Source organism: Pinus tabuliformis, chromosome 5_1, assembly GCF_031772625.1.
Source record: "Pinus tabuliformis cultivar Carrire ecotype Pingquan chromosome 5_1, CPIR1, whole genome shotgun sequence".
Classification (NCBI taxonomy): domain Eukaryota; kingdom Viridiplantae; phylum Streptophyta; class Pinopsida; order Pinales; family Pinaceae; genus Pinus; species Pinus tabuliformis.
In genome coordinates, this window is record NC_142305.1 from 306,408,105 (window position 1) to 306,432,862 (window position 24,758).

The following is a 24,758-nucleotide window of genomic DNA, read 5'->3' on the forward strand; positions in this document are numbered from 1 at the left end:
GATGAAGATCAAAACAGTGATCTTTCAGATGGCCAACTCGATCACAGTGTTGGCATTTCACAATCTGTTGTTTTTGTTGTTGTTGTTGTTGTTGTAGAAGAGGGACAGCTGAAGCTGAACTGTCATGAGGAGCAGGTGAACTGTCATAAATGAATCCAGCACTCTGAAACTGAATGGGCTTGGCATAGTCTGGAATATGAAAGGACAAGTCCTTATCATATCCAAGACCAATTCTGTGCTTGTTGTGGACAAGCTGTTCCCAAGGTCTGATGATGGGCTTGGGAGGTGCAGACTGAGTTTCTGCATCTGCATGTACAACTGCTGCTTTATCTGTAACATTATTAACATGCTGCTGATGGGTGGTTGTCTCAATGTTCTGAACAAAAGCTGGTTCAGAATGGTGTCTATTTTGATGTAGCTCTTCTCGTTGTAGCTATGATTCAAGCTGCAAAAAATTGATCTTTTCTTGTGCATTTTGTAAACATGTCTGAATTTCTGAGAGAGATCCTTTGCTGATTTGTAATGTGTCATCAACAGTAGATAATATCAAAGTTTTAAGGAACTGTAATACTTCACTGGTTCTGGCCATCTGTCTTAATGCAGAAAAATAATATCTACTCACATTACACAGCAATATCCTTTATAAATGTCAGCAAATGATCAGTGTGTAGTATAAAAGATTACAATCAGCTCACCAAAATCTTTTATCGATCCACGCATCCAAAAAACTCTGTGGGTCCTCAAAAACCTATCTGTGTGCCGCACTGCATATTATCCATTTATAAGTAAAGTAGTCTCTCCAGAATCCTTGTGGAAGGCATGGGTAAATATCACTTTTCCTCCTCTACTAAAGCTGACAATGATATGTAGTTTATACACACCCAAGTGCTTGGCAAATGTGCAAAAATCGAGAAGCAAAAACTAATGGCAGGATCATATGATAGTTTCAAATATCACTGGACAGCGCGCATTTCAATATTTAAAAAACAGCGCACATTCAATATTTAAAACGTTTCACATATCATTGTGTAACCATGCTACCTCAAAAGTGTTGTTCAGGTTCTTTAGTTCTGCGCTCCTACTTTCTCTTGCAACAACAATAATAACGCTTAGTATCAAACGAATCTCTGGTTTTTCTTCAGTTGTAAATCTTCCATGGCAGTTCCTTAGAAAGAAGGGACTGGACTATAGCAGCAACTCAAAGATGCATCAATATCGGAGACTAAACAAGAATGGCGTCCCTTATTAGCCAATTCAAGAAAAAATATCGGAAAATATATATTTTTTTTATATTTCTGTGGTCACTTTACTCATCAATACACAAAATTTCATCAATAAGAACTTTGACTTGGTTCAGGTCAAACCCTGAACCTTGATATACATTTCCTGATCAGAGAACACAGGTTTTTACACTCCATTGTGCATTTCTTCACTTCCAAATATGATATAAAATTTCTTTCCAATTCAGGGCAACAAAATTAGCTGAGAAATAAAGACCGAGGAGAATTTTAACTCTGAAATTTTATAATTTTCTAAGCAGCTTAGCCTGCCTTGAGCTAATGAAACGCTTCAATCTTCATTTTATATCTCCGCAGTCGAATGCAGAGGAGATAATTCTAATGTCCGACTTTCACATGAAATTCCAGCGTTGATTTCCTCATTATCATCTCACGCTTGAAGATGTCCGATATCAAATCTGAAAGGAAAGCTTCTCGGGTAAAAGGTGTCCGAGAGCTTTACATTGTTCATAATTTTGTTTTGGAGATTGAGTAAGGTGTCCAGGATCTTTACCGTTTGTGTGCGATGTGCCTGCGAAGAAAGGAGGTTGAAGAAACTGCTTATGGACGCCACTCTCTCTTGTTTCTGTCTCCGTTGCTCGCGAGATTTGCGAATTTAAAACTAGTAGAACACATTCTTCCCTTCAATGTTACCAATACATCCACAGTCGACCAGTGATCTGATCAATCTGATTGGGCAAACGGACTCATCAATTTGATCAAGGCAACACATAAGCATAAGCATGAAGATGAAAAGGACATGTTCCGACTACCCATCACCCATCCACGTAGAGCGAGATCAAGGAGCATACGTTACAGAGCAAATTGGAGCGTAGGGTCTCATTGAACTTGATCTATAATACGACTGCCTTTAAAGAAATCAACATATTTCAAAATACAATGCATGCAGCAACGCACAACACAGTCAACATATATATAAAGGAGCGGATATACCATTCAATTGCAACTCAATCTTCCATAATCCTCCACTCTCCGTCAAAGTAGAAGGAGAACACCAAGAAACTTATGGCTAGAGAGCGCCAAGAGTCATTTGGCAGCTACGATGAAACTCAGCGTTTAACGCACCATTCAATAATGTATGAATTCAGTAAATATATGTACAAAGAGGGAGGTGGATATACAGCAACCGCCATAACATCACTCTTACCTTGTTCGCTGTTCCAGATTATTTCGATGTAGAAGGCGAGCAGAGCTTTTGCGCTTCCTTTTTTTCTTAATCCCGGAGGATTAATTGAATAGAAATTAGTTCTTAATCCCGGATGATTAATTGAACAGAAATTAGGGACGTTGCGGCAGATAGTTGAACCAGTCATCGCGCTTCCTTATCATCAAGTCTTCCATCCTAACTTCAACGTACGGTGAATCTCGAAGACTTTCCACTACTAGAGAGCAATATTTGTTAGCTGCATCATGCATTAATCGAACAGAAATTACTGACGCTGCGGCAGATAGTTGAACCAGTCATCGCGCTTCCTTTCAAAACAATATCCACTTCATTAAAAACAGAGACTTCTACATCCAGCATAAAATATGAATCTCTAATAAAATCTGCGGCTGGGGCTGTGCGTGCAATGAGTTTTGTCTCTCGGGTGCATCACTCAAGCTGAATTTCGTGCTGGCACAAAACGTTCAAGCTCATGCATGTATCGGTGGTAAGAGTATTGGTGAGGATATCAGAAAACTGGAATATGGGGTGCTGAGTGTTGTCAGGCAGGCAAGAAATCAGAGAAAACGCACAACGCCAACGAGAATATAGGGTGCTCTTTCACAACGCCAACGACAGAGAGTAAAAACGGATGCGCAGAGACCTACTGACACGCAGGACAGAGGTAGAAACTGGCAGAGAATGAAACGCATGACAGAGGCAGCGTATTCAGGCCAGAGGGCACAGACTTCAGAGGCGCAGTCTTCAGAGGGCGCAGTCTTTAGAGGCGCTCAGGACAGAGGCGTTATAAGGCAGCGGCAGCATGTCAGGAGCACTGGAAAAGAATATGGCAGAGAAAGAAACGTCATGCACATAACAGGCCACAGAAAAACAAGTGGCTCTGATACCATGTTAAACTCACATGGACAGCAAGACACATATGAAAGATAAATCAGTGAGTGTATTTTTTATTACCATAAGATATACATTTATAGTACAACATATGACTCTTGGGTTTCAGATCCCAAGGTCTCTTGGACTGCTTTGTCCATTCGGCTTCCACACTAACCCTTTAGGATTAGGTGTCCAACAGACGTTATGTGGGAGCACAAGTCCGTACTGGCACTTATCGTCTCAAAGTGGAGGAATCACCCAACCATCAGTGAGGACAACAGTTACCAGGCTTTACAACGCCGGAATACGTCTCTAGCCTAGACCTCTAAATGTTGTGCGTTAAGTTCCAAAGCGTTGTTAGATTCATTGAATTTATTTTAAGTTGATCTTTCTTATGAAGTTTGCCTTTTGGGTTCACCACGAGATGTAGATGTAATTCCTAAAATGCAATCTAAAGATGATAAACAAACTTTTATCTCTTTTCAGCAATGAAAATCCTAGCTACTAAGGGAAAAGAAAGACACAATCTTTTCACAAAGAGCAAAGAGCACACTGTAAATGCACTTTCCTAAATCAAGCCAAACAGACTGTCTATATGCAAATGCACATGCATGTATTTGTTTTTCACTTTCTTAATATTGATGCTAAAAAGAAAGTTGATGTACAAATCTGAATTTGCTTTCAAGCGACAAACACAAACAAGCTTCTTTTCGAAATCAAAAGGTAGAGATGATTACGACACTTTATGATTTTGAAATAAATACTCGTTTTGACACTAGAAAGTCACAAATTCAAACCAAAGGCAATAGTAAACGCATAGTCGACCATCAACAACAAATAAACTTTCTCCTATGATCAAAATTGACACTTGCGACAGATCTAAATCAAAGGACGACAGTACGACTATTCTACTTTTGTAATGGAAAACTGTAAACGACTCAACAAACACACAAAAACATCTACAGTTCTTTTGTACAAATGAGGCGGAATATCAGTAAGGAAAAGGGGTTTGAAACAGTCATATACTGATCACAGGCTGCAAAAAATCAGAGACAAAACTGGAAAGAATGAAGCAAAGAACCTCAGCTGCACAGGGCTAGGCTGATCAGCGCACCTGTTACACAGAGAAACTGCATTGCAACGCAGGTTGCCCTCTCGGGAAGTGCGTTGAAATGCAGAACCTCTTCACAGTGCCTGCGCTGGGGCAGAAACGAGAATTCTATCCGGGTTCTGAGTCATGGTTTGCAGTTTAGTCTTTGGTTTTTGGCCGAGTAAAAGCAATCAGTAATGCACAATCAGGGGTAGATCTAAGGAGGATCTAAGAGCTATCACAAGGACAATCAAATAGTCTATGAATCAGCTGTTCAAATCATAAACAGATCTAGTGAATGGATTGAAGTAGCAGATGTCTACTTTGCATTCGTTATGGCAAATGCAGTTCGATTGCTACTTATAAGTTTATGAAACAAACAACAAGAGATACACAAACAAACTAATTAGACAATCGTCCCCAGTGGAGTCGCCATTTTGTTACCGGGAAAAGTGTCTATTTAGAACTGCTCTATCCCATTAAGGTGTGACAGCTGCCTTAGAAACAAACAGAGAAAACTACTTTTGTATCTCCTTTATGAACTATAAACAAAGAGGAATAGGAAGAACCAACCTGTGTCTTGCGCTAGTCCTTTGATCCAATCTCTCTCCTCTTTGACAGCTTCCAACTACATGTTCCCTTACTTGCCCAGCTTCACCAAGTACTTGTAAGATCACAGAAAAAGGAAACTATACAAAGACATGGATTTATATTCATAAATAACTTAGGATCAAATTTAAGTTAACCATACAAATGTAACAAGCATCAACGATACAAAAGCATGGAGGAGAAACTCAAATAGTTTTTATTGATATACAAGAAGATCCAGGAGGAGTTACAACCGATGATTCCTGACCCAGCATCAACCTCCCAGCAAAGAAGCCCCTCTTCACCTCCAACAAATCATAGATCACCCAATCCTCTGATATGTATCTCAAAACCAACAGCAATTCCTTACAATGTGCAAAATTCCAACCTCTGGATCTCTGGGATGAGGGATCCATATATAGATGTATGCAAGGAGGATGAGTCAGCTTATGATTTGATTAGTGGCTTCTCTCTGTCAGTTCTTACTTCCACTTGGAGACTGAAAGCCTCTTACTCATCCTTGGTCGAATTCAGTGAGGCAAGTGTCATAGGAGAAGATTCTGGAAGCTTCCATTGTCTCTCCACCTCGCGGAATGACACTGCCATTTGTCATTTCCTGCTCAACGCACCCTGGTAGTGCATTTAGGTGCGTTGCAACGCACCCAGCCAGTGGATTTAGGTGCTATGCAACACACTTAGCTAGTGGAGCAGCTGAAATGATCCTGATTTGACTTATTCTGAGCAGTTTCTAGTGGAGAACTTCTGGGAGAAGCTGTAATTTGTTGACCTTGTTCCTTTAGGGGTTGGAACAACACTTTTAGGGACTTAGGAGCCCTTGGTTTATGGACATTTCATGCTTGGAGCTGCAAGGCACAAAAATGTCTATAACAGTCACAGTCTTGTGCTCAGTTCTCTGACTGTTGTCTCCTGTTATCTTCTCTCTTCTAACTTCCTCGTGATTCTCTTCCTGTTCATGAGATTTGATGCTTTCCGACTTTTTTGTGCTTATCTTCTCCGTTTCTGCCTCCATTGGTTTCTTGAATCGATTCAAACCGGCCTCCTTGCTTCTGTTCGCAACTACATGACTATAGGAGGGAGTGGAGCTCCCCCCTTCGTGCCCCTCCATTGTTACCAACTCGCTCCCGTCGCTCCCTGTTCAAAACCCTCGTTCTGCTTCTTCGCTCCCTCCCAGGTCCATCTAACAATCCTATTCATGCAAAGTAATCAAATTATGGTTAACTTTGACTTGCTCACCAATTTTAATTAAAAATAAATAAATTACATATTAATTATAATAGAACATAATATTTTCAATTAAGAAAAATATAACACTTACCACAAAACAATAAGCATCCTTTTAAAAAAGAAAAATAGTTCTTACCATTTAAATATATTAATATACAATACAAATTAATAATAGATATATATATATATATATATATATATATATATATATATATATATATATATATATATATATTGATATTGATATGATGATATGGATAAATAGTCTATTGATGTACGTGTGAATGCTAAGTCACAATTCTTGTTGAAATCAACATCTCTCATAAATGCATTGAAAAGATTCGAGCTTTCCTCTCAGATGTGGGTATCTAATCTGGAAAAGAACATAGATAGGACAATAAAGGGGACAAGAAATTTTCGGCATCCTCTCCCAAACTTCGTTCAATTAAGTTTTGATGGTGCTTCAAAAGGAAAACAAGGTTTAGCAAGCTATGGGGAAATTCTCAGAGATGCATATTCAAATCCTATACATGTTTATGTATTTTCGTGTAGTTTCTCATCAAATAACTTAGCAGAATTTGAGGCGTTGGAAAAAGGTTTATGTATAGCTAAGCTAGAGGGTTTCTGACTCATTCAGGTTCACGGTGCTTCGAAGCTGGTTAATATAGTTTCAAACCACTTGAGCGATCGCCAAACAAATAGAATCATTCATAGTCGGAATTTTCAAAAGGTGGTTGAAGATATAAAAACATGACTTGACAACTTTGATTTTTTCATCCCAATGCACACATGACGGGCTGGGAATAAAGTAGTTGATGCATTGGCAAATCAGATCTCCAAGGTTATGTAGAGCATGATAAACTAACTACGAATATTTGAATCCACGATGGGGGTGTCTCCCAGAATAATACTACTTTCGACAACATATCCTACCGGCATTCACCATCATCAAGGGTATCAACAAGTAGGTGAATTATGAACATGAAAAAACTTTGGCTGGCCACAAAGGTGGTGTCCCTCGAGAAGGGCGAAGAGTGGCAACAATCGCATGCATGGTAGGAGAGTTTCTCATTTGCAGGACTAACCTATAGTTATTCGATGTGCAATAAATTCCCACAATACGGTGCATCAACTGGTGTGGTGGTATTATGTTTGGTCATTCCTTATTCTCTGTTAGCTTGGAGATGACATGTCGGGCTCCTGGTGGATTGGACATCCTCATCCCTTAGTCTGACATCAATGGTAGGTTCTTCAAATAGGGAATTATGTTTTGCAAGATCCAAGTAATTGGTTGTGACTACAAATCCCACATTTATGTTACACAATATTTTATCGCACTCCCTGTCTCATATCCTGAAGTGTTAAAATGACAAAAGATGTCAATATACTCACCATGAAACATATAGAAAAGCATCCCTTAAGAAAATAAGAAAACTTTCCCTGAAAGAGTTCCGAGAAAACTTGTCAAAAAACCTTTTTTTCAGGATCAACGCATTTTGCACCACTAGTGACCCGTGCTGGTAACTTGTTGCACTATACTGACCTAGCGCTGCCATCATGACTTTTATAAGGAAAACCCACGCTGAACCTCTTCAGAAACTTTTTCATAAAGTGGAGGAGAAGCTTCTCTTACTAGAAGTCTCGAGAATGACAAGTTGGTTACAGGTGAATAAGGATTAGAGCGAGATCTCCCATTCTTGGTCCTTGATCCTAATTTCATGGATCTTTCCCTTGAGTTGTGGAACCTCTCCCTCCTTTTATGGATCCTTAACTCCCTCTCCTTCCCTATAAATGAGATCCCTACTATCCACAACTGGTTGGCTATTGCTTGGTTTCCTTCCTAGTGTTGAACTATGCCCAAATGCTGCCCATTTTGCTAAGGAGAAAGGAGTGCTTGAAGGTGAAGCCTAGGACTTGGAAACTTACCTAAAGGTGGCTTCCAACATCAAGGATTAAGTGGTTGTAATGCTCCCTTTACTATATATTAATAATACATTATGTGTTTGATTTCCATAAATGTGTCATCATTGCTCATTTAGTATAATACTCCTTGATCGGTTATATGGTTTATATTGGAAAAGTTTTTGCTATGTATGCGCTTGTTGTCTCCACATGATTTTCCTTGTAGATATTCATTCCCATCGGCGAAGAGGAGATTGAGCTTGGAAGCAAAAGACTCAAGGATGACATGAACGAACGTTAGCATCAGAGTGAGGTAGGTCATCTATCCTCCTTTGTGTTTTCTGATATAAGCTATGGAAATTTGCACATATTTGTCTAGTTTGTTGCTAGATCCTCTCTTAGAAAACTAGAGGGATCATTTCTGTTCACAGAAAGGATTGCATGTACAATAAAATGGCAACTCCACTAGGGAGATTATAGCCCTTCAAACCTCCCTTTTATGTTTGGTTTTTTTGTTTAGTTCGGCTTCCTAGTGATCTGTAATTTAAGTTCATTATGGGTCTGAATTTTGAGTATTTTGTTCTTTTGAGTGTCAATTTTAGATCTCTCTTTGAACTTCTTTTCATTTGCCTAAGTCTTTCTCGCCCAACGCGTTTTATTCATAAACAGTTGCACTGCCAGCGTGATTTTTCCCATTACAGTAGCGTAGAAAGCTTTGTCAACACGGGCTTTGACTATTACAGTCGTGTTGATCCATAAAACTAGAGAAATTTTAGGGTTTCTATCAGAAAGGTCTAGTGTGTCTTGATCTCTGAAGTGTCTTCCTGCTTTGTGTGCTTTGAATTTTCCATCATTTTGGTTGATTTCTTATTGGTTTGCAAAAGTCCATCACATTTTTTGAAGTAGTGGAAGTTAATTTTGATTGAGTCTTTAGGCCTTTGGGTCAATTGAATTTACTATTTGCTTCTTGAATATGTGGAAGGAACACTGATTTGATGTTTTTTTAAGCATTATTAGTTCTTTTGAGAACCATAAAATAAATGGCATTTGCATTTTCTTAGCTTTCATCTCAAAGTTTACTTTTCGAAATTGTATTAGATTACATTGCATTGAAAAGTCATTTTTTGGATTATCATTGAGCATAGATTACATTGCTTAGTGTTGAAAGCTGAAAAGTGCATTCTCATTCATTGAAAAGAAAAAAAAAATCATGTAGGTGAACTTTAGTGAATTAAAATTCATTTACTTTTTAATTGTTCCATTGGAATTGTGGAATTGAAATATCTAGTTAGGAAGCTATTGTTGGTTTTATATTTGATTGTTGCATTAATGTTTTCACTTCTTCCCTATACTAGATAACTTTCATTTAAATGAAAAGAATCATTTTTTTTATATTAGTTGGATCATAGTTGTGTTTAGGTGACATCGATTTTTTAGCCTTTAAATTGAAACATAATTCAAGATCAGCGTAAAATTTATCTCAATTAACCTAAGGGGCATTTGGAGAATTAACAAAAACATTTAGAGGTGTAGGCCAGAGACATGTTCTGGCGTCATTAAATGTAGGAGTTGTCATTATTTTCCAGTGTTGTATCTCGGGGGTGAAATCCCGTTCCACGTACGGAAATGTATAAGACCGTTCTCTAGTACTTTCAGGTATATCGAAGGTGCTCCGTGCATGGTAAGTATATGAGAATGCTCTCAACGAACAATTACACATTAGACAACACGACTACAGACTGCACTCCCACGTACCGTCACATATATTTTGGGAGTCCCCTATAGGTTTCTATCCATCCATAAGTAACCGAGTCTGTCGTCTTGTACACCATGATACACCAAACACAACATTCGGGGAGATTGGCTATCATACGTTAAGTCCTTGGTTCGCCAAGGTGTATATTGTAGTTCATGGTTGCTTGTGAAATCTTTATGCCTAGATTCCCCTCTTTGATTTATTTTTGTTGTTAATTTATAAAATCAATTAATTGACCCCGAAACAACATCCTTCCTGTTGAAATACTCCTTATTAGATCTTAGGTTGAGACTAATGTTGAGAAATGGCAACAATAAAATATAGTTTAATTTGTCCTTGAATTAAACTGTGAATTAAAATCGAATTCTATTCTCATAGCAACTTTTAAATGGTTAATTAAGTTTAATTGACTTAATTAGCTTAGGAATTTCGAGTTGGAAGTATTTCTATAGTCATGTATATGTTCTCCCTATATTTTAGGGGTCCGGGATGAGTTTATTTGAGTTGTAATTAGATGACTCACTTTGACTGAGTTATACACAGTTGAAATAGTTCTAATTGTTTGTGGAACTAGTAGAGGTCTAGTAGTGAGTTTGTGCACTGGTGCATCCTTGGTTTTACTCTAGCTAATTGAAGATTCCCACATGAGAAACTCATGTATGTCAGTTCATAGAAATACCTAGTTGAGACTAGAGTGCAGGGACAATGTACTATCATTTGTAGAATGATCTGAGTTGTACAGATCATGCATGCAATCAGAAGAGGACCTAGATTTGGATTGCGCGGTTATGAAATAAGGAATTCCCAATTAAATATGGGCTATTCCTCTCAGGAATTACGGAAGGAAATAGGGGCTCAACGGGCAACATAAATTGGCTATGTGTTGGTTAGTGCGGGCTTGTGAGGCAAAGAGTTTATCATACTTGTGAAAGATTTTTTCTAGTGAGAACAAGCTTTGTATTATCACTCAGATTTCATGATTAATGCAATAGATAGTTGGGGTTTTGAGCAGTGGCTTTCCCTAGAGAAACAATTATGTTATGTGTCTTTGATTATCTTCCTCTTGTCGATTATTGTTTTCATCGATCTATTGGTTTCCGTTGTTTAAAGAGTAGAGTAGATTCTTGTCTTGTGTTTTAGTACATTACATGAGTTGTGAATCTATAAGAAAATATACGTGGTAGCAGAGCCGAAGGCAATATACTAGAGGAGATTTCCAAGTTTTGAGTTTTGGTTTAAATGTGAAATTCGAATTTTCAATACATGCTTCAGGATTGGCAAATGGATTTCTATGGTTTGAGGCTCGAGTATGCCTTGGAAGGAAACTAAAATTATATAGCATGGAAGGATAGGATGGAGGTTGTGCTAGAGGATAATGGCCTCAAGGAATTTGTTGATCAAGACATTCCTAAGCCAACAACATCGGATGCACAAAATCTGGCCGAATGGAAGAAATTTGTGGCAAAGGCGAGGCAGAGAATGCTTGAGGGAGTTCGAGACCACATTGTCTCGAGTCTCCATGGGAAGGAAACTCTGTATGTTATATGGAAAGCATTGACGAACGTATTATAGAATAGTAGTGACCATAGGAAGTTGGAACTGAAAGACAAACTTCAAAAAATCAATATGGAGAAAGGTGAGACCATTCCAAAATACTTGACCAAGTTCACTCACTATCATGATGAGCTTGGAAGTGTTGGAATAATTGTTGTTGAGGATGATATGGTGAGCCTAGCTCTCCTAGATCTTCCCAAGAGTTGGAATAGCTATCAGGACTCTGTCAATGGGAGGGAGAAGCTGCCAGATTGGGAATGATTGTGGTCGAATTTGATGCAGGAGGAGATCAGAAGGAACACCAAAGATGGTTCCTCATCAAAGACTGATGATGAGGAAAACTGTGCCTTAGCAAGTAAGGCAAGGAAATGGAAAGGGAAGGCATCCCATTCCAAATTGGATTTTTTTTCATAGAGGTAAGAAGAAATACACGACGAAAGTTAAGTGCTTTCACTATCATGAGCTGGGCCATTTTGCTACAAATTGTCAGCTCAAGAAGTCAAAGAAGAAGTCCTCAGGAGGAGCGGCAGGTGAGGATTTGGCCTCTCAATTCGAATTGGACTTTACTCTCATTGCATGCATGGTGTCATCAATGATGGGTAGTGTATGGTACCTTGATAGTGGAGCTTCATTCCACATGACTGGTGACAAGGAGTTGTTTAGTGACCTGGAGGAGAAGGATCTCCAGATGCATATTGAGATGGGTGATGATGGGAGGTATAGTGCTACTGTATTTGGCATGATTAATTTTCATAGGGAGTTGGGTGATCCTCTCACCTTGAGAGATATTATGTATGTGCTCAGGTTGAAGAAAAAACTTAGTATCGGTCGCCATGCTTGAGGATAGAGGCTATGATATAATTTTCTCGAATGGAAAGGTGTTCCTTTAACACATATCCATGGGTCAAGTAAAGAAGATAGGGATTCGAGTTAAGAATCTCTATAATTTGGAGGTAGAGGATTGTGTTTCTTTGAGCACGAAAGTTGAAAAGGTGTAGAACCGAGATATTGGCGAGTTGTGGCACAAGTGATTGGGTCACTTGCATCATGGGGCTTTGAAAATCATGCAGCAGATCTCTATCGGTCTTCCCAAAGGTACGCTAGAGCAAGTTGATACATGCAAGGGGTTTACTTTGGGAAAATACACCAAGGCTTCCTTTTATGACAGAGACATTGGAGAAGAGGTGATTCTAGAGCAAGTCTATTCAGATGTGTGTGGACCATTCTTGGCAGCATCCATGACCAAACACAGGTATAACGTTATATTTGTTGACGATTTTTCTTGTAAATGTTGGATAGTTTTCATGCAGAATAAGGATCAAACTTTCACAAAGTTTTGTGAATTTAAAGCATTGGTTGAGAAAGAGTCTAGAAAGAAGGTTAAAGATCTGAGTAGTGATAACAGTGGTGAGTATGTCTCAAATGAGTTTAAGAACTTCTGTGCAGTAGAAGGGATTAAACAAGAGTTGACGACACCTCATAGCCCACAACAGAATGGGGTGGATGAGAGGAAGAACATAAGAATTGTAGGGGAAACACAGGAGATGTTGCATGATCAGGGCCTACAACTACACTTGTGGATTGAGGCATGCAACACATCGGTTTATTTGCAGAACCGTAGCCCACATCGGATTCTTGGGATGAACACATTAGAGGAGGCTTATTCTGGTAAGAGACCAGATGTTGGTCACTTCAAGATTTTTGGGTCATCGGTATATTCTGATGTGACCAAAGATGCACGGAAGAAGCTCGAGCTGACAAAAGAGTTGGGGATATTTGTGGGGTACACTAATACACCTCACAACTATTGGGTGTACTTGTCGACCAACAGGATGACAATGGTTCACAGGGATGTCAGATTCAATGAGGAGAAGGCCATGCGATTTTCCCTTGAGAGGGAGCTTGAGCTACATGCGGTTGAGGAGCTTTTAGCTCCTAAGGTTGAGGAGCCTCAGATTGATGTGGAGTAGCCACATGCAGAGGATCCAGGAGTGGAGACATCCACTCAGGTAGAGTCTTCCAGAGATGGGAGAAAGCGCACCAGAGAGGCTGACAGGTTTTTCCAGGATGCATGGGAGAACGTGGGAGCACCCACATCTCAGCGTAGGCAGAGGAGGTAACTTGAGAGGTACAATAGATGCATGGCTCTTATGAGTAGATGTGTTGAGACAAAGCCATCTTCCTTTGTGGATGAAGTGCAACAACCGGTTTGGGTTGATGCCATGGTGGAGGAGTATGACTCCATAGTTAGTAACAGTATTTAGGATGTCGTCCTGAGACTGGAGGACAAGTCAGTGGTGAGCTCCTGATGGCTTTACAAGGTAAAGAAAGCTGCAAATGGCAGTGTGGAGAAGCATAACGCGAAGTTTGTGGCCGATGGATTTTCACAGGTAGAGGGGATTGACTATGATGAGACCTTTTCCTATGTTGCAAGGTACACATCAATTAGATCTATATTGACACTATCAACGCAAATGGGTTGGAAGATACATCAAATGGATGTAAAGACAACCTTCCTTAATGGCACGATTGAGGAAGAGGTGTATATAGAGAAACCTGAAGGTTTTGAAACCTTCGACCGTGAGTGGCATGTGTACCAGCTCAAGAGGGCATTGTATGGGTTGAAGCAAGCACCCCGTGCTTGGTACACTAGGATCGATAACTACTTCACTAGGTTGGGCTTCACCAAGAGTGAAGTGGATGCAAACTTGTACCACATAGTGGTGGAAGGTAAATTGTTGATCATTGTGTTATATGTTGACAATTTGATTTTGACAGGTGATGATCAATTGATCAAGTCTTGCAAGGAGGATCTTGCAAGAGAGTTTGAGATGAAGGAAATGGGGCTCATGCATTACTTTCTAGGCATGGAAGTATGATAGGGTGATGGGGAATTGTTTGTATCTTAGGGAAAGTATGCCAACGAGATACTTAGGAGGTTCTGCATGGAGAGCAACAAACCCATGGAGACTCCTCTAGCAGGTAACTGGAGGAAGGAGGATGCTACTTCAGGGGAAGTAGTGGAAGCTATTGTTTATAGGCAGCTTGTGGGTTCACTCATGTATTTGGTGAACACATGACCGGATATGTGCTATGAAGTTAACCAACTTAGTCAAGCGATGGTTAGGCCTACCAAAATTTATTGGAAAGCGGAAAAGCATGTTTTGAGATTCCTCAAGGACACTACTTAGTATGGATTGTGGTACATACAGACAGAGGGAGTGAAGCTTCATGGCTTCACCAGTGCAAATTGGGTAGGGATTCCATCCAACAGGAAGATCACATTAGGATGGATCTTCAGTATTGGGTCAGCAACAATTTCTTGGTACAATAGGAAACAAAGATTAGTTGCACTCAATTTGAAATAGGGAAAGTACATGGCTGAAAGTGAGGAAACATGTGAGGCCATCTGGATGAGGAAGATTCTAGTTAGTTTGTTTGGTCAGCATGTGGATCCAACTGTGATTTATTGTGATAATTAGAGTTGTATCAAATTCTCTGAAAATCTAGCTTTTCATGGTCGGTCCAAGCATATTGATATCCGATATCATAATCTTTGAGATTGTGTATTGATGCAAATTATGTTGTTGGAGTACATTCCCATGTAGGACCAAGATGTTGACATTTTTACAAAGGCTTTGTCAAGATGTAAATTTGAGTTTCATAGAGATAGGATCAGGGTAGCTGATAATCCCTTTCTTGTTGAGAGGGAGTGTTGAGAAATGGAAACAAGAAATTTCAGTTTAATTTGTCCTCGAATTAAACTGTGAATTAAAATCAAATTTTATTCTCATAGAAACTTATAAATAGTTAATTAAGTTTAATTGACTTAATTATCTTAGGAATTTCGAGTTGGAAGTATTTTTATAGTTATGTGTTTGTTCTCCCTAAATTTTAGGGGTCCAGGATGAGTTTATTTGAGTTGTAATTTGATAACTCAGTTTCAGTGAGTTATAGATAGTTAAATTAGTTCTAACTATTTGTGGAACTAGTAGAGGTCTAGTAGTGAGATGGTGCATTAGTGCATCCTTAGTGCTACTCCAGCTAAATAAAGATTCCCTCATGAGAAACTCATGCATGTCAGTTCATAGAAAGACCCAGTTGAGACTAGAGTGTAGGGACAATGTACTATCAGTTGCAGAATGATCTAAGTTGTACATATCATGCATGCAATAAGAAGAGGACCTAGATTTGGATTGCGCAGTTATGGAAGAAGGAATTCCCAATTAAATATGGGTTATTCCTCTGAGGAATTACGCAAGGAAATAGGAGCTCAAAAGGCAGCAAAAAATGGCTAAGTGTTGGTGAATTGTGGCTTGTAAGGAAGAGAGTTGATCATACTTGTGCAGGAATTGTTCTAGTGAGAACAAGCTTTGTACTAACACTCAGATTTCTGATTAATGCAATAGATAGTCAGGGTTTTGAGAATTGGCTTTCCCAAGGGAAATGATTGTGTTATCTGTCTTTGATTATCTTCCTCTTATCGATTATTGTTTTCGTCAATCTATTGGTTTTCACTGTTTAAACAGTAGAGTAGATTCTTGGCTTGTGTTTTAGTACATTACATGAACTGTGAATCTACAGGAAAATCTACAACTAATGGAAACAATTCCTGAGCCCACCAATCAAGGAAACCCCTATGACAGGAATCTTGGTCCTTTTCCTTCTTTTGGAAATGTTGGTGCTTCTTATATGGCAACATTGTCCCTTCCTGTATTTAACATTGGTTTCCCAGTTTGGTTGTTTTTGATCCCTATGGTTTCGAATGTCTAAACTACTCAACGGGTTCTCCTCCACCTGAAAAATATCAACCTCTTGTTGATCCTAAAATTGACTATTTGCGTTCTTTGCCTGATCAGTCTTCTTCCTCTTCGTTTGGTGAAAGCCTGCGAGCTAGTAACCAGGTGGATAAGAAGAAGAAGAAAAAGAAGATTAAGAAGAAGAAAAATAAGCAAGGGCGAAACCAAGTAACCATTGTTATAGATGCGACTAATGTGGAGAAACATTCCAATCAGCCCCACAAAGTTAAATTCCCTTGCATTCTTTGTCAGGGTGACCACCTTCTTAGAGATTGTCCTGGTATTCCCAAGGTATTAGAAGTGTGTTCTACAGGCTCACATCGACCTTCGTCATCAACCTTTGGAGATCATGCTGGTGAAAAAACCTCAACTAGTGATAGTAAGGTCCATGGGAAAAAGGGTAAAGTCAAATTTCCTTGTAAGTTATGTGAAGGGAATCATCCTATTCACCTTTGTCCTTATATGGATGAAGCCTCAAAAGTGTTTGAAAACCTTACAACTTCTTAGCCTCGTCTTCCGACTAGTTATCAAAAGCTTTCCCTTGATCCTCCACTAGTTGATCAAGTGATTGATTAGAATTCATCTCTAGTCAATCCCACTCTCTTTGAATGTGAATCCCATGAGCCTGTTCCCAACCAACCATTGGTTGAGAAAATGGTTGACTCAATTCCACCTTCAGTTGATCGTACCTTTCTCATAGAGAGTGAACTTCATACTGCTCAGGTTCTTCTTGTTTCTTCAGATTCCAATGAATTGGGGGGAAATCCTCTCGTTCCCACAGTATAGGGGGGTGATCCGCCTATTCTAATAATTCAAGGGGGAAGTTCTCCCATTCCCATGGCACACCCTCCAAGTAGTATGGTCACTTCCTTTGATTGGAGTCCACTGGCAGGATATCGTATTCATTATTATGTGCCCTTTCAGATCACAATACATGATTATAATATACCTTTACCTGGCACAATCATAAAATGAAGGCACATCTGTTAGTATTATGTCCTCAACTACTTGGCAAGCTTTAGGTTCTCTGCAAATTGTGCCCATTACCCCAAATATGTTGGCTTTTTATAGAGGAACCAGTCAACCATTAGGGATCCTTCCTAAGTTTCCTATTACTTTGGAGGAAAGATTGTCTATATTGATGTGATGGTTGTCCAAGGCCCTTTGGATTTTAATTTACTCCTTGGCCATGACTATTTTTATGTCATGGGAGTTCTTCTCTCTTCTCTCTTTTGTGTCATATGTTTCCCGCATGAAGGAAGAATTGTGGCCATTGATAAATTTTTGTTTGTTGGTCCTAGTTTGGCTCCCAATAAACCATCTTCCCTAAATGGTCCTTGCGTGCAAAAGATATCACCCCTTCTACAGGTTAATTACGTGGCCACCTATCCCATGCCCATGTCTATTGATGATCTAGTCATTGATATAGTGCATCATGTACTGGGGGCATTGGATCCTGATTTTTCCATTAGATCCCTTGATATGTATCCCTTCTAGAGTGTTGTTCTCCCATCTGATGAGAACCTCTTGGAATCCATGGCCTCTTATGGACCATGAATCAAGGTTCTTGGAGCACAGTTCCTTTTCTTGTGTCAAGCTCCTTAAAAAATGAATCAAGGTTCTTGGAGCACAGTTCTTTTTCTTGTGTCAAGCTCCTTAAAAAATGAATCAAGGTTCCCGGAGCAGAGTTCATTTACTTGTGTCAATATCGTTAAAAAATGAAACAAGGTGTCATAAGCATGGTTCTTTTCCTGTGTCAAGCTCATTAAAAAATGAAACAAATCCCCTTCCAATTCAAGTCTTTGATTAGATCTCGTAAAATCCCAGTCGAGTCTTTCACTTGATCTCATAAATGAACCTTTTTTCCACCCCCCTATTAGTAACTAGTAGTCTACTTAGGTGAAGGAAATGAAGCTTGGGGAGCATGTACCTCGAATTGATTTATTAATCTGGGGGCATGAAAACTTATCTCAAGCATAATTTTTCTTTGTTTCAAGCTTGTGTAAAAATGAAACCAATCTCAAGCATAGTTTTTCTTTGTTTCAAGCTTTTGTAAAAATGAAACTAATCTCAAGCATAGTTTGTCTCTATTTTAAGCTTGTGTAAAAATGAAACCAAGTCCAAGCATAGTTTTTTCTCATGTTACAAGCTTGTGAAAAAATGAAACCATCTTCAAGTATCCTCAAGCATTCCCACTTTATCTCTCGTGATTGTCATTTTTGTCAGCCTGTTTTTCCTAGATGAGCCTTGGTTTTTTTCATTCCATTTTCACCATCATTTTGGCCGATCATACACTTTCACTTGGTTGTTTTACCCTTTCCTGAGGAATCGTTGTGATGAGTGGTCTTATTAGCCAGCCTCTTGACCTTTACATGTTTTGAGCAGTTCCATCATGACCGGAACCAGTTGCTATCCTTTTATACCACTCGTTCCTCCAGGTGGAGTCCTCTTTCAGCTCTTTTTAGACTCCAAAAATATGAAAATATTGTCGAGCACTTGTCTTTTCAAACTCGTAAAAGTAAATGAAAAGACGTCTACTCAGTATAAGTTTAACCCTTTTCCAGACTGAGATAGAATAGTTATGAAAAATGAATACCTTAGTCAAACATGGCTAATAGGTTCTCTTGAGTATTGTTTTCTACCTTTTCAGGTTTAAGAGACTATCTACAAAAAGGGACATCTGGAGTTTCTTTATTTGTGTTTTTTTCATACTCTCTAAACATGAAAAAGATGTCGAGTTACCCCTCCGTCGGACTCGTAAAACTAAAACGACGAAGGACTTATCACCATGATGAGACCGAGCTACTCCTTCTTAGGGCTTGTTAAAAATACTAGGATGGATTCATCTGAAGGATGAACTTATATGACAAGCATATGGTATCCTCTTCAAGCTTGAGATAAAAAATAATGAGGTACTCACTAGAAATAGTGGGGAAAAATGGAAGTAAACATGTCCTGTATTTTGTATAAAGGCAACATGTCGCTCTTTAACATGACACTTTTTTGTATCTCGTGTCGGGTTTGGGTTATCCTCACTTCATCACTTACCTTCCTGTGTTTCGAGAATCATTTTCCCCTCATCTGATTATATCTTCTTGTCATCATGACTTCTGATCCTATATTGAGTCAAATGCTGCCAAATTTTAGAGTCGTGTCGCCGATATGTTCAAGATAAATCCCGTCTACAATTCAAACTGCTTATACCTTGGTTGAATTTTCTGCAACAATCTTGAAACATTATGGCCCTCCTTCGATGAATCAATTCTTGTCAAATCCAACTCATTATCCAGGAAGATGGTCTAGAAACTCCCTTTCAGTACCTTGGAGCTTACCTGCCTCAGTGGCAGGTTCTTCGCATTCGACGATAGGTTCACATCATTGGCCTTCGATCGAATGATTCTGCGAGTGTTCGACTTTAGCTTCCTTGACACACACGTGGATTGTGTTTTTGTACCTTAAGAGCAATCGTCATTATTGGTGCTTTCTCTCGTGCCTGCTAATGGTTTCCATCATTGACTGGTAATCAGGTGGTTTTCTACCATGTTCGACTTAGACACATCTATTCATATGATGGGATTCGTACTTTTGTTGGATTGATACAGAGATGAAGACCCTGGGTTTTGTCTGAAAAATCCAAGTTGCGTAGATTTACTATATATTCATGATTGTACACATGATCCCTTCTATTCATATGGCTGCAACCATGCCGTGGATCCATACACATGATCCTTTCTATTCGAATGACTGCGTCCATGCCGTGGATTCATGTATTGTTAGATGCCTACTCAGAGATGTATTATTAGGCATACTTGCATCAGAGATGTCAAATATATTGTATCATGTTTGATTTGCAGGTCTCTTGATGGTGTTTCTTCAGGTCCTTGCCTTGACTTGTAAAGCATTTCACCCATCACTTCATATTCTGCCTTCATTATCTAAGGGGCATATGTAAAACATTATTTTGTTGCACTCCCCATCTCATATCTTGAAGTGTCAAAATGATGAAAGTTTCTAGTGTATTCACCATGAAACATATATAGAAGCATCCCTTAAGAAAAGAAGAAAATTTGCCTTGAAATAGTTCTGAGAAAACTTGCCCTAAAAGAGTTATGAGAAAACTTGTCAAAAAACCTTGTTTTAAGGATCAACATGTTTTGCACTATTGGTGACCCATGCTGGTAACTTGTTGCACTATACTGACCTAGCGCTGTGAGCACGGATTTTATAACAAAAACTTGTGTTGAACTTCTTCAGACATTTTTTTCCTAAAGTGGAGGAGAAACTTCTCTTTCTAGAAGTCTCAAGAACAACGAGCTAGTTACAAGCGAATACAGATTAGAGCGAGATCTCCCATTCTTGGTCCTTGATCCTAATTTCATGGATATTTCCCTTGAGTTGTGGAACCTCTCCCTCATTTTATGGATCCTTAAATCCCTCTCCTTCCCTATAAATGATACCCCTACTATCCACAACTCGTTGGCTATTTCTTGGTTGTCTTCCTAGTGCTGAAAAATACCCAAATGTTGCCCATTTTGCTAAGGAGAAAGGAGTGCTTGAAGGTTAAGGGTAGGACTTGGAAACTTACCTATAGGAGGCTTCCAACATCAAGGCTTAAGTGGTTGTAATTCTCCCTTTACTATATGTTAATAATATATTATTTGTTTGCTTTCCATAAATGTGCCAATCATTGCTCATTTAGTATAATACTCTTTGATTTGTTATATGGTTTATATTGGAAAGGTTTTTTCTATGTATGTGTTTGTTGTCTCCACGTGATTTTCCTTGTAGGTATTCATTCCCATTGGTGAATATTATATTGAGCTTGGAAGCGAAAGACTTAAGGACGACACCAACGAATGTTAGCATCAGAGTGAGGTAGGTCATCTATCCTCCTTTTTGTTTTCTGGTATAAGCTAGTAAAGTTTGCACATATTTGTCTAGTTTGTTGCTAGATCCTCTCATAGGACTAGATGGATCATTTCTGTCCACAAAAAAGATTTCCTGTACAACAATTTAGCACACAAAGGACTGTTGTGTTTTCTCCCTCACATCTTTGGGGCTTTTTATATGCATGGTGGAGTTTGCAGGGTGGCATAAAAGCCTCTTATGGAGTCTCTTATAGAGTGCGTCCTCATGACCTTATTTATAGTTCCTTCATAGCCACACTATTAAGTGGTGTGGTCTCAATGGCACACCCCTTCAACTACCCGCGCAACGCAGGGTCGGTATAAATTACTGGTCATTTTGTTTCACAGTTGAATTATGGTCTGTATTGTATAGAATTGTTGGAAGTTTGTTTGATAAAATGACATATCGTAAAACTAGTTGGTCCTCCAGGTGTGTGTGTGGTCTTGCTAATGTCGTGTTATGAAATATCAACTCTTACATTGTTTGTAGAGGGTTTTTGTGGTTAAGACTACAGGTTATAGTTTTGCAACCATGTTTGTTTGAGTCTCCCTACCGCATTGCGAGGTTTTTCTTTAAGGAATATTTCATTGGGTCAAACATGATAATAATTTAGAGTTCCTTATTCCTTATACAGTCCCTTAGTCCTTATATAATCCCATATTATGGTGGTTGTTTTGTTCGGGAGTCAATGTTTTTTGTCTTTTTCTTACACAACTTTAGGTTTGGACCCTCCTTTGAGGTTGTTACAGTACTCCCCTCAGCGACTCCTAAGAACTTGGATTCGATGGGCATATCCTTTCCTTGTATGGTTATGGAATGTGGAGTATGGTACCTCAGTTCCTTTTCCAATTAGTTTTTGTAGGGTTTTCGTCAAGGTCTTAATTGCTTATTTCATAGTCCTGCTATATCCTTTGTTTGTTATATCCCAACTGGGTTTCTACAGACCCGCTATAGTCAGTGGTTTTGGGGAAGGGAGGCCTTTCACTTTATTTTGCAGGTGTGTATTTCCTATGGCTCCAAGGCTTCATGCATCGTGTTGTTGAGGAGGCTCTTCGAGGCCCTCCTCCTTGCGGCATAAGATATTATTCAGTTGGGAGTCAGTCGCAAATTATTTCAATGTGACGCCTTTGGAGGTGTGCAAAGAAATTCTTCATCTCGAGGCCAAAGAATTTGGAGATTGAGAGTATTTCTATGATTTTGATATTGGAGACATTAGGCTCAAATGGACTTCGAACTTGGGAAACTTTCATAGAAGAAGGCTACACTTCCTACATTCTATCACTCCTCACTGTGAATTGGAGACCCTCATGAGTATGGTCATTAGAGACAAGCAGGTTGAAAACTATAAACTTTTTTCTGGCTAGGAAGACATCAAACACATTCTCATAGATATCAGATAGAATTTAGACTACATAATGGCTCAACTATCTAACATTGAGAGCTATATAGTCTCAAAATCAGATACTAAATCAAATGAGCACCCGAAAGGACCCGAAGTCATCAACGCACCAACACAAACCTCCCCTCAAGAAAATTCAACTACTCCATCATTGATCATCATTTTGGATTAAGGAGTCCAACTAGAGGTTTGGATCAAATCGCTTATCCAAAGGAAACATTGGTATTGGTTTTTTGTTCTCATATATATCAGTGATGTCTATTGTGTCTAAGGTTGATAACCTATGGTTGCTCTATTGTGGTTCACCATCCTATTCCTTAACTGTTCATTTTGTATTGGTCTAAGTGTTTTGTGTTGTTATAATTGACTGGCTACATATCCACGCCAACTTATGCTCTGGATATTCCCTATTTTTATATAGTCTTTGGCATGTAAATCCATAGAAATATCAAGGCTCCTAAAGGAGATAAATATGGAATGGAAATTTTGTAAAAGGTATGCTTTTGCTATTAATAGATAACCAATATGAAATTTACAACAACAACAAAAAACACCTCTGAGAAATTAATCTCGTTTCGAATCTGAACTCTACATTTTTAATATTATAAATATCATATCAAATAAAATAATAATTGAGAATAATAATAATAATAATAATAATAAATATTTTATACACAATCATAAATTTTAGAAATCTTTTTTAATAATATATAAATTTTATATGATTATATTTCATTGTAATATTATTCATCAACTAAATAAAATAAAATATAAATGTTTAATAACTAATAAAATTATAAATGTTTAATAACTTTTAAATTTTTATAGTTATTATTTTTCCTTCTTTAATTAAATTTTAGAATTTTAAATTATTTTTTATTTTTTCTGGTACATCTTTATGAAAGCCAGAAAACCACATTTCCAATAATATCTCATATTAACAGAAAGAAAGGACACAGGTGAATAGGTCCCCGTCCTCAATGTACATGCACCAGTGTTAGACGAGGAAAAGCCAAAATTGTGGGACTCATTAATCTCTCTTAAAGAGAGGTTCTGGCACAATAACTACATAATAAGAGAGGATTTCAATATTATACTCAGGTCCTCGGAGAATTGAGGGGGATGTGCAAAGCATGAATCATTCATAGGGTGAATGGAAGATCTAATAAATGAATTAGATCTCATGGACATTCCCCCAAAAATAGGCAAATACACATGGACGAATAAAAGGAGGGGATCACATAACAACTCGATTGAATCGGATTCTAATACATAGTAGTTGGCTCCTAAAAGGTATAGAATGTATTTATGCAATCATTACACAAGGCGAGATATCAAGAAGGAAGCATTTCTTCATTTCTAAGCCCTTTATGAAGAAGACAACGAAGATGACAAGATTCAAGCTCATAAATTTCTTCAATGTATCCTTTCCATTGCCTCGAATTTGGCTAACCAACTCCTTGTTAAAGAAATAGAGGAAGCCAAAGTTTTGGAAGCTATATGGGATCTGGACCAAGATAAATCCCTTGGTTGGGATGGCTTCTTCATAAGATTTTATAAAGAGTTTTGGCCCATGATTAAAAAGGATCTGATGTAAATGTTGAATGGTACACAAAGGGAGGATAATATTTGGGGCAGTACAAATTCCTCCTTTCTCGCTCTAATTCCCAAAGAGTTGAATCCTATGAATGTCATTCGATTTCGACCTATCTCCCTCTACAATTCTTCTTATAAAAGTCTGAAAAAATTATTGTCAGAAATCATTTCAGAGAATCAAGGAGGCTTTATGCAACAAAGATAATTTTTGATAATATTATCCTTGTCCAGGAAGCAATTCAATATAACAAGGAAGTACGCAAGCCTAGTTTGGTTAAAAAGTTGGACATGGAAAATTCCTTTGATAAGGCAAGACACTCTTATATTTTCTTGATGTTAGAAAAGTTGGGATTCTGTCATGAATTCATCAAATGGATTAAAGCTTGTAATTGATCCCCATGGATAGCACCACTGGTAAATGGTTGTCCCACCTATTTTTTGTTGCTTCTAGGGGAATAAGGTAGGCCTTCCCTTTATCCCTTTTTCTTGATATCATAACGGCTGAAAGCATGAGCAGGAATCTACAAAAAGTGAGGTAGGAAGGTGTTGATGCCCCGAAAATCGTTGTATCAACATTGGGGGATA